Source organism: Tiliqua scincoides, chromosome 2, assembly GCF_035046505.1.
Source record: "Tiliqua scincoides isolate rTilSci1 chromosome 2, rTilSci1.hap2, whole genome shotgun sequence".
Classification (NCBI taxonomy): Eukaryota; Metazoa; Chordata; class Lepidosauria; order Squamata; family Scincidae; genus Tiliqua; species Tiliqua scincoides.
Window position 1 is genome coordinate 252,497,112 of NC_089822.1, and position 11,144 is coordinate 252,508,255.

The following is an 11,144-nucleotide window of genomic DNA, read 5'->3' on the forward strand; positions in this document are numbered from 1 at the left end:
TTTTTCTCTGTAAACCGCTTTGTGAACTTCTAGTTGAAAAGCGGTATATAAATACTGTTAATAATAATAATAATAATAATAATAATAATAATAATAATAATAATAATAATAATAATAATTAATAATAAAGGTAAAGGTTTTCTTTTCACCCAAGAAGAGCCCCTCTGTTCCAATTGCACTGAAGGATGCAAAACCCACATAAAAGGACCTGCAGGATACTGCAAGTCCCTCAGTGTTCTTCAATGGTTTTTGTTTTGTGTTCTTTTTTTTAAGCACAGATAACAGTAACCACAACCGTACTTGGGGCAGGAGCAATGCCCTTTAACGACATTTGCACAACTCTGAGGTGACAAGTCAGAAAGACGCTACGATCGGTAATGCTTCCGTGCCTCAAATGTGGGCGTAGAGATACCATCTCATTTCCAGGCCCCATTCTCCAGCAGTGCCTATGCCATGGATGCAGCAGTCGTCTACGCAGATATGAAGTTCCCTGAAGTTGCCTCAGACAGAAGTAACCTGGGCTCCTTTCGACAGCCAGGTAAGTTAGGCTTATTTCAGGGCATTCTCTTGAGCTGCGTGTCTGTGGGAAGATGGGATTTCGCAACAGACAAATGTGGTCCATCTCAGTTCCACCTCCAACAGCTTCAGACATACTGATGAAGCAGAGGAAGAAGATGCAAAGTCCTTTATTATTAGTCATTCCAAGATTTGTATCCTGCTTTTATCGGCAGAGGACCCAGAGTGGCTCCCAAGAGCAGAATAGGACCATCAGTAAAAAAACCACCAAGCATCTTTCAGATGCTTCAGAAGTAACATCAACAAAATAAGTTACCTACAGGGAATGTGCAATGTGGTAACATACCTAGAGCTTGTAAGTTGTTCCAAAACAAGTTCTTCTTTGAATGTTATACGAGGAGTGTGTTAAAAATCTTGATTCACCCTCTCTTGCTACTTTAGAAGAGAAAAGGGATGTGTAGTCCTATGCACATCTACTCAGAAATAAATCCCATTGTACCCAAGGAGGTTGAGTCCCAGGAAAATGTGTTTAGGATTGTACCTTCAGTGTCCCGCAAGTCAGATCTGGTCCTACTAAATGCTTCATCAAGGCATAGGAGCCAGTTTTCTTCCTAATAATACCTGTAAGCATGGCTTTTTTTCTAATGGAACGCGGGGGGACGGAGTTCCGGCACCTTTTTGCAGGGGCTCCTCCCCTTCGGAGGCATTCCAGGAGTGGGAGAGCAAAACAGAAGCATTCGCTGGGTGGGTGCTGGGGGTGCAGGGTGGGCGGGTGCCTGGCCCCTGCCTGACCGCACAACGACTCCCTCCTGCCCCCATCTCCAAGCTCTCGCCTGAGCCCAGCCCGCCTCCCCACCCCCTGCGCTCTGCTTCCCCGCGCAGCTTCCAAGCCCGTGGAGGGCACAGGGGACATGCACCGACGCCAAGGAGGAGGACGGACGGATGGACAGCCAGCCAGCCAGGGAGATGGGCTGCGGCACCCACAGAACGCCCAGGTACTGACTTGGTGGAGGAGGAGGGGAAGGAAGCTAGCTGGTGCAGCCCCCGTGCCAATCTGTAGCACGAGCCTAGGCGTGTCTACTCAGAAGTAAGTCTAATTGTGCTCATTGGGGCTTGCTTCTGGGAAAGGGTGCATAGCCTTGCAGCCTGAGAGCCCAAGCCTATGCATGTCTACTCAGAAGTAAGTTCCATTGTGTTCAATGGGGCTTACTCCCGGGAAAGTGTCATAGCCTTGCAGCCTGAGTAGACAGGCAGAGGAGGGACTCTGAGGCTGCAGTCCTTTCCACACTTTCCTGGGAGAAAGCCCCACTGCCTCTAATGGGACTGACTTCTGAGTAGACAGGCACAGGATTGGGCCCTGAGGCTGCCATCCTATCCACAGTAAGCCCCATTCAGTATAATGGAACTTACTTCTGAGTAGACTTGCACAGGATTGGACTCTAAGGCTGCCATCCTATCCACAGTGAGCCCCATTCACTAAAGTGGACTTCTGAGTAGACATGCATAGGATTGGGCTCTTAATCCTGGCAGAGATATATATCTGCACCCGTTTTCACATGCTAAGGGCAGGTGAAAAGGGATTCTATGTGCGTACAACGTGCTGTCCAGCCTTGCCAGAGATCCTCCTCATCCTTCCCCCACAAGCATGCCGTCCACCAGTCAGCGTTTGCAGCTCCTCTCCAGCAATGCACAGCAGCTGCTCAGGGCAGCAGAGAACATACAATTGCATGCCAAGCGCCTTCCCAAAGACACATAGTATTCTGATACCTGAATTAAACCATATTTAATCGCTTGTGTGCAAACGTAGCTGTTTCTGTGTGCACCTAAGGACCCCTCTCCTGTAAGAATTCCTTTTTTGTTCTTACTCCCACAGTTGCTTAGAGTAATTTTACTACATGGAACTCATGTAAGCCATTTTTCAGAATCCATTCACTGCTTCCTCTCCTCGAAGTAGTGCCACACTACAGACTACAAGTGCACCTGTACAGTATTTTTCCCCATGTGTAGAAAAAGTAGCTGGGGGAAGGGAATGTGGAGATTGACAGCCCAATCCTATGCATGTCTACTCAGAAGTAAGTTCATCTTTAGGGGGGAAGCACATAAAATTTTTTTATTTCTCCAATAAAAAATGGTTTATAAATAAATAAATAAATAAATAAAATAAAAGATTAACAAGTTGTGAGTTCCTGCACCTTTTTTTTTTTTCTTACAAAAAAAGCACTGCCTGTATGTGTTACTGACAAGCCATAAGTCTCCACCTGCATTTCAAATAATGGTCACTGTGTTGCTATCTTATAAGCACCTGCACAAATAAAGGACCACTGGCAAGCTGCCTCTTTGGGAACTCTTTTCAAAAATCACATTAGTTTCTCAGCTCTCCTCCCCAACCGATAAGCCTCCAGATATCATTTCATCTACATTCAAGTGTTCATCATCTCTGAACTTCCTGCAGAGACCAAGCAGGCATAAACATAACCCCAATTCTGATGCACTCCTACTGACTTCCTGTACTTTTTGAAGGCATTGTTTATCATCTTAAAATCATACATGGCCTAGAAACACTGTATCTTTCGGAGAATCTGCATCCATTTGATCTCACAACAACTCATTAAGATCTGGGGGTGGGGCTTGGCTCTGGATCCCAATCAGGGCTGCAGCCAGCTTTTCTTGCTAGATGGAGCTAAGGGCAGTCCATGAATGAGGGGCAGTGAGATGACCCCCCCCCCAAGAAGTCAGTTGCTGCCCTGCCCTTGAAGCCCTACTCCCCCTAACCTGATTGGTGCTCCATTCCCCCCTTACTCCACTTCTGTCCACTACTCTGTGCCTCTAGTTCCACACTTCCTTCCACTTCCCCACCACCAAGGCAAAGAAGGGAAAAGGAGTGCATAAGCCACCGGGTAGGAAGAGTGGCTAGAGGCCTGCTCCATGTGCTTGGTGAAGCGATGCAATAGTGTGATATACTTTGCATATCATGGGGTAAAGTAGGCCATGATGTATTCTACAAACTTCAGGGAATGGGGTGACATGTCATCAGATGCCAGTGGAGCAGGGCCTGGGGTGGGATTTCAGTACAAAACCAGGAGACTGGTGAGGTCCTCAGAACCATCATAAACATAAACAGGCCGTGTAAAGAGAAGCGTCACCCCATTCCTCGCAGTATGCAGAACGTGCCATGTGCTACTTCCCTCTATGACAGGCAGAGTGGTAGAGCCACACATTACTATAAGGAAAGTGGGAGCAGGGTGCCAATTCTTGGCTTGAGGCAGCATCTCACAGGGCCTCATCTATGAACTGCCTGTGGTCCCACCTACGAGTGTGGCGGCCCTACAGGTCAGACCCAAACTCCTGGAAGGCTGGCTGTGCAGACAGGCTCCCATGCTGAAGCACTACAAATTTTGCTGCCCAAGCCACACACCACACTGATTGGCCACTGATGCAACAGATGGCTTCTCGCATCTCTCCCACATAGCTACTCCATCACAGAGTTCTCAAATCTGTCTGGGCCCTACACTGTGGAGTGCTTAGCATAAAGGTTAATCCTGACCTTTTGTGGAGCATCACCTCCAATACTTTCACCTGCATTCTTACAGATCACCATCGGCCATGCCCTCGCTGGCACTGGGTCGTGCTGCGGGTTGGATGGGTTGGAAACATCATCCTGGTGGTGGCAGTGATAGCAATGGGAGTACTGGGTGAGTATCTTGATGGGAAACGTTTGCAGAGGGGTAGTTGATGTCAGAGGTTGGTGGCCAGGCTAACCCCAGAATCCTCAGCACTGGTAGCACCCAATATGTTGTTGGAGGGCATCATGGGGGCCCAGTGCAGAGCTTGGCCCCAGGGCTGCTTTGGCTGGTACTGTATTTGCATGAAACCATTATGGAGGGAGGCTACTGGGATTGCGACAGAGAGGCTGCCAATGTTGTCGGGTCAGATAGTTCACTGAGAGAGTTCAACCTCCTCCGTGGTGACACAGTGAAGTATATACAGTGCAAAAATACCCTGACTAGCATTACAAGAAGCCTCTTATCAGTAGTATCCAGGCTGCTTGGAATCTTTGGAAGATTGCAACAGGGAGGCTCCATTTGCCAGGCAGAATATATCCATCCCTATACGGATTTATCTCAGTGGTGTACCCAGTGCTGTAGCTAGAGGGGTGCAAAGCACAAGGTTTGGCAGGCACCTGAACGTGCCATGCAAGCAGCCCCTCCCCCTTGCAGCCATTCCAGTGGGTGGCAGCAAAACGGGAGGGGCCGCTTGCACGCCGTGGTGAGGCTCCCTGCAAAACTTAGTGCTTTGCACCACCTATGCCACTGCCTGTACTGTCTGATGTGATGTTTTGTGTTTTTTTAGTGTGCAGCACAGTAGTTCGTATACAGGCCTGGCCTCTATTTTTCTTTTTCTCCCCTCCTTCACCTCTCTTAAGTTACGAATACAAACTCACACCATCCTGAAAAGCGGATGAAAGCAGACGCATCAATTCCGGATGCACCTCAAGGAATTAACAGGACAGATGAAAAAAGACTGGAGGAGTTCAGGTCTGACTTGATACAACGTTTGTGTGAGGCTGCATCAAAAGGTAATCTCCTTCTGTCTTCAGCTGCTGCTCTCCCTTCACTCCAGTTACTGCTAGCAACTTTGATCATGTCCTCTGCTATTATTATTATTAACAATATTTATATACCGCTTTTCAACTAAAAGTTCACAAAGCGGTTTACAGAGAAAAATCAAATAACTAAATGGCTCCCTGTCCCAAAAGGGCTCACAATCTAAAAAGATGCAAATGAATACCAGCAGACAGCCACTAGAACAGACAGTGCTGGGGTGAGGTGGGCCAGTTACTCTCCCCCTGCTAAAAAAAGGAGCACCCACTTGAAAAAGTGCCTCATACCCAATTAGCAGGGGTATTAGCAGGCCATCTAGTTACTAAACACTGCCTCCTTAGCCTCTAGTGACATCTAGTGTTCAGGTTCAGAATTTCATGTCTAAAAGCCATTTTCAACTGAGCTCTTGCTTTTATTTCTGCTTGAGCTGTTTTTAAACACACGAACAACTCATTTTTATTCCAAAAAGTTTCTCATTCACGGTTTCATGTGTGACTGTAAGGCTAACCGGTGGCTGTACTGCACTGTTCTGTTGCTGTGCTGTCATAGTTGTGTACAGTATTTTTCAGCGCAGATCAAGTGGAAACTAGATCCAGATACAGGAGAAACAGAAAAAGTAGCTCAAATGAAAATTATTTTTAGGCCTGCAAATTCTGGACCTGAACGCTAGATGTCACTAGAGATTGAGGGTGCAGGATTTAGTACTTACTGTGATGTTTTCAATATTTGCTTTAAATTTGTTGCAAACATTATCTTGCAATTTTGACATTCTTCCAAATCTCTTACAATAATGGAAAATGGGAGACCTTCCAGATTTGGCTATCAAACAATGAATTGTGTACCACAGGAAAGATAACCTAGAAAATTTAAACATGATTTGGCCACTGTTTCTAAAATCTCTAAAATTGTTTTCTAACAACCCAATCCTGAGCTGCCCGGTGTGCAGGACTACAGTGGTGCTGAAAATGGCTGCTGTTGCATACAGCAGGCCCTGGGCAGCTACAGCTGTCCCCTTCCCCCAGGTCAAGCAAGTAGCCCCGCAATGCGGCTACTCGATTCTACAATGACCCAAGGGTCGGTGTAACATGAAGAGCCTCCGTGTTGGGTGAACAGCCTGACATAGAGGCTCAGGAACCGATGGGGCTTCACTTCACCAGTCCTCCCTCCCTCCTGCCCTCCTCCCTGTGCACCTCCTCCCCACCCTCTCCCGCCCTCCCTCTGCCTCCCCCCACCCTGGAACACCTCCTCCGCACCTCCTCCCACGCCCCCACCTTCCTCTCTGCTGCCCGATGGTCTGCGCAGCCACCAACCAGTGGAGGTCTGGTGCTCCACCAGCACTAGGGCCTGCAAATGTGCCTTAGGGCACATTTGTATCAGTGTGCGCTGGCGGTAAGCTGCCATGCACTTTTTAGGATTGGGCCCTAAAACCATTCTCTGACTGTTATGGTGCAATCTCTTTTTCCCCCTATTAATTTCACTTGCTTGCCATTTTGTTTTATTTCCTATTGGAGTTAAACTTTCTTCACCACTTTAAAACAACTTTCCAGCACTGACACAGCTGTGCCAATGGGCCACGTGCTGCATTTTGCAGTTGGGTGGCAGTCACAGAGGCCTCCTCAAGGTAAGGGAATGTTTGTTCCCTTATCTTGGGACTGCATTGCCCTTACCTCAGTGCTGGAAAGTTGGTTAGGATTGTGCCTTATATTAATTAACTTGTTGGAAGGGGTTAATTTGGACTTGTGGAGAGAGGTTGATTTGCTTGGGGTTGGAGGAAGTCAGTTCTGTTAATTCAGGAATATCAAATTTACTGTTTTGGTTATGATTATTGTATGAAGATTTTGTTTTCCTGCTAATTATCAATAAATCTTTCGTAACACTGGATTATGAGCTGCCCTGAGTATTCTGCTATTGACAGAACATTCCAGAAATCTTAAGAAATAAATGCATAAATAAATGAGGCTAAAAGCATAATGTACTATTTAATATATTGTTATTTAACCTGAAACATAGAAATTCTTAGCTCTGTTCAGCAATTAGGGGGATTAAATGCATGTGCATGTGTTCGGCTTAACTTCCAAAAGAACATTTATGCACAAACACACAGGACCTCCAGGAGTAAGGTCTACACTGTCTTTCAGAGTAGGATAGAAATCCAAATTGAAATAATTGTTTCCTCCTCAGAGAATGAAAGTTGCCATCTATGCCCCATGACATGGCAGCTATACAAGAGAAAGTGCTACTGGTTTTCCACCACTATTCAATCCTGGGAGAAGAGCAAGAATGACTGTATAGCAAAGAAGTCTCACCTGGTAATCATCCGTGATCAGGAAGAAAAGGTAAAACTCAACATTTTAAAGCCAAAGGATTTGCACTGACACCCTTGATTTCCTAGGGAACAGCAAAAAGGTTGCTTGAACTAGCACTATATTTATTATCTCCTTTATTATTTGTTTTGATTATGGAGGTGCCTGAAATTGCTAAACACCAGATAAAAATTACAAATGTAACAGAAAGCTTGCCATCAGGCTACAATCTTTAAAAAAAAAAAAAGTCATGACACATTAGGGAGGAAAGGAAAAATACAGCAGACCCCACTCTAAGATACTAATTTGTTCCAATGAGATGCCATCATATTGTGAAAATATCATAATAACCCAATAAAACGCTGATTTTTGGTCATTTGTTCCAAAGCCTCAAAAGCTGTTCAGTTTCAAATGATCTCCCCTACATCAACCTGCAAATCTCAGCCCACCCCTCATCACAAGCATAGTGCAAGTACTCCACATTTCTCACGTCCCTTTCCTGCAACAGACCCAGGCCACCCTCATCTTGTCCAACTGCCCTTGCTGGTATTTTCTCACAGAGATTCTGCAAGCTCCTTGGGGTTATTTGCTGGTTTGCTACAAAATGTGCTGGAGAGGGAAATGAGAAGAGCTGCCTCATCCCTTCCTCACCTTCCACCTTGTCTGATCCAGAGAGCTGCTTGCAATGACTGCCACTCACTCAGCCCATCCCTCCTCAGCTGTTTTGGGCATTCACCATGGCTCTGCAGCACCATTGCAGGGTGAAGAACAAGGGCATAAAGTGATCTTTCTACTCCTCTGCTCAGTGCTACACTGTCTGGCTACTTTTACTTGTACTCCCTTCCCTTTCTCTCCTTGGTCACAGTGGTGCATACTTAGCATAAAGTGTATAACTTATTGTACAGTGAAAGTTATTTTATTATGGTGGGTCCATTGTGAAGTGATTTCCTTACTTTGGGGCATTTCTAGCCCTACCAGAGCAACTTTCAGGTCAGAGCAATAGCCATTAACCTGGCTATTACATCTGCACAAGAATTTTAACATCAGTGCCCAATGGCAAGCTAAGTGGGCTGTCGAACACCCAGAAACGGGTAGATATATAGACAATTCTACACTTAAGATGCCAGGTTTCAACTTACCTCGCCAGCACTGGAAAACTTTGAATAGGATCCGTACCCTACATGGTGTTTGTCAGGACTCAATGTTTAAATGGGGGCTAGTATCTACCCCTCAGTGCGATTGCGGGTTCTCCCACCAAACCACGTACTGCATTGTGTCTGGCTGCAAACTGAGGGCGTATACTGGCCCATGGTGTGACTTTTTCTATGAAGGCAACTCTGTCCTTGAAAGGCTACATGAACTGGACATTGACATTTGATCTAGTCTAACTGATATGTAAGTCCATGTATTATATGCCATATGCTAAATAAATAAATTAACCTGGGATGCTCTGCTGAGGTTTTCTGTTTGCCATTTCCCAAAAGCCAAAGGTGCAGAATGTGGATTGATTTGTCTGGGCTTTCCCAGAAACAAAAGCCTAACCAAGCCCCCTGCTGAGATAACATGTGCCCACTGATAGGCAGTTAAGCCCACTTGTCTAGGTAAAGTGGTAGGATGGAGCGGCCAGGTGGTTTCCCAGATGGCACTCCTTTGCTAGGTATTCTTAGCCTGGGATGGTGTCAGCAGATGTATCTAAAAACTCCCCCCTTCAGCCACTGACCCTGTAAATCAGTAAAGCCAAGAGCAGGAAGGGATGCTCTGAGTACTAACCAGTAGACACTACTACTCTCTGTCAGTCTCCAACTTCCCTAACACTCTAAGGGCCCAATCTTATGCTAGAGCAGCAATGACAGCCAGTGTTCTGCCCTGGCAACTGCTGTAATATGAGAGCCGTAAGGTTGGTTAGGATTGACTACCAACAGTAAGCCTGCTGCACTGACGGAGAGGCCAGCACCAGTTAGTGCTGAGCCTCAGTGCTGGGAAGACATTGGACTGGAGTGGCCAGCAGTAAGTGCTCCTGCCAGCCAGTGGTGAGACTTTTCAGGGTGGAGGGAAGGTGGGGGAATGTAGAGGGAGGGCCAAACTGGGTGGAGGGAGAGTACAGAAAAGGGAGGATCGGGCCCGGGAGGGGGATGGGGTTGGTGGCAGAGCCTGCTGCAGAATCCTATGCTCAGAATCTTGATCTGAGCCGCCCAACATGGGCCTCCTCGATTCTGCACCTGCTAAATAGCAAGCACAGCTCCAAGGGGACCTATTGGTGGCAGCAGAGCTTTACCCAGGGTAAGGGAACAAATGTTTCTTTCCTCCGAGGAGACTTCAGCAGCTACTCTGGCCCTGTGGGATACAGCAGCTGCCATTTCAGTGCTACAGGACCTTGTAGCACCAGAGCACCATAGAATTGGGCTGCCCAAAAGGCAGTGCAACCAGAATTCATGGTCATGTTTAAAATGAAGCAAGGTGATGATGCAATGTTCGCTTCACACTGCTCGTGACCATATGTTGATCCTGGCATCACAATCACTCCCATCGTGGACTAAAGGCTATCTATTTTTTATCTGTCAATGCATAATTGATTTTTGGCTGGCCAAACTGTGCTGTTTTAAGATAGAGGGTGGCAGCGGGGCAGCACCTCAGCCTCTTTCTCCTCTCCCTCCCTCCCATTCCCTAGATGATCCTCCCTCTCCAATGTGATGAGAAGGACCCAACAAATGAGGAGGGCAGGAAGGTGAGAAAGCTGAGCAGCAAATGGGTAGGAAGTATGATTAACACCAGAAAAGCTCACAGAGCAGTTCAAGTAGCAAAAGAAACAAACAGATGGTTCCCTGTCCCAACAGGGCGCATAGAAAAAATGTAAGGGATACACCAGCAACAGCCACTGGAAAGGGTGGGACACAGCCTTTCTCCCTACTCTAACTGGCCCCTGAAAGAATTTCTGGAGGGAGCAATTCTAGTAAGAGCCTCTTCAAACCTCAAGGGTTAAAATGCACAGGAGAAGAAAACTGTAGAGTTTCTCATGAAACCGGAAAAGCTGGGCAAATAACTAATGAGATGAATGATCTGAGGGACCAGCTGAGTCAATTTCTACAAGCTGCAGATAGCAGTTCAGAGGAAACAGAAATTGAGGCACTTGCAGTAGAGAGACGAAGCTTATCATCACATTGCTCTGCTCATGTTTTTTGTTTTTTGTTTTCCCCCTGAACCAGTTTCTATTAATACTATTAGCTGTATGAGGAAAGGTTGAGAGAACTTGACATGTTCAGCCTGGAGAAGAGAAGGCTGAGAGGTGATATGATGGCAATCTTCAAATACCTGAAGGGCTGCCATATGGAAGAAGGGACAATTTTTTTTTTGCAACTGTCTGTGAATAGACCCGCAGCAACTGTTACCCTGCACATTCCCGATCTTGTCTGATCTTGGAAGCTAAGCAGGGTCAGGCCTGGTTAGTACTTGGATGGGAGACCGCCTGGGAATACTGGGTGCTGTAGGCTTATACCATAGTCTTTCGAGACTGAAGGTTGCCAACCACCTGTGAATAGAACTAGATCCGATGGGTACAAGTTGCAAGAGAAGAGATTCCGATTGGATATCAGGAAGAAATTCCTGACTGTAATGGTGGTTCAGCAGTGGAACAGATTGCCGAAGGGGATGATGGATTCTCCTTCACTGGGGGTCTTCAAGTAGAGGCTCAAAGCACGTGCTGGAGATGCTTGAGAAGGATTTCCTG

The 11,144-nt window shown here is 46.5% G+C and overlaps 1 pseudogene; it reads left to right on the forward strand.

The window, feature by feature from the left end:
- Positions 1-10,788: 10,788 nt before the first annotated feature.
- On the forward strand, positions 10,789-10,908 carry LOC136642638 (5S ribosomal RNA; annotated as a pseudogene).
- The last annotated feature ends 236 nt before the right edge of the window (positions 10,909-11,144 follow it).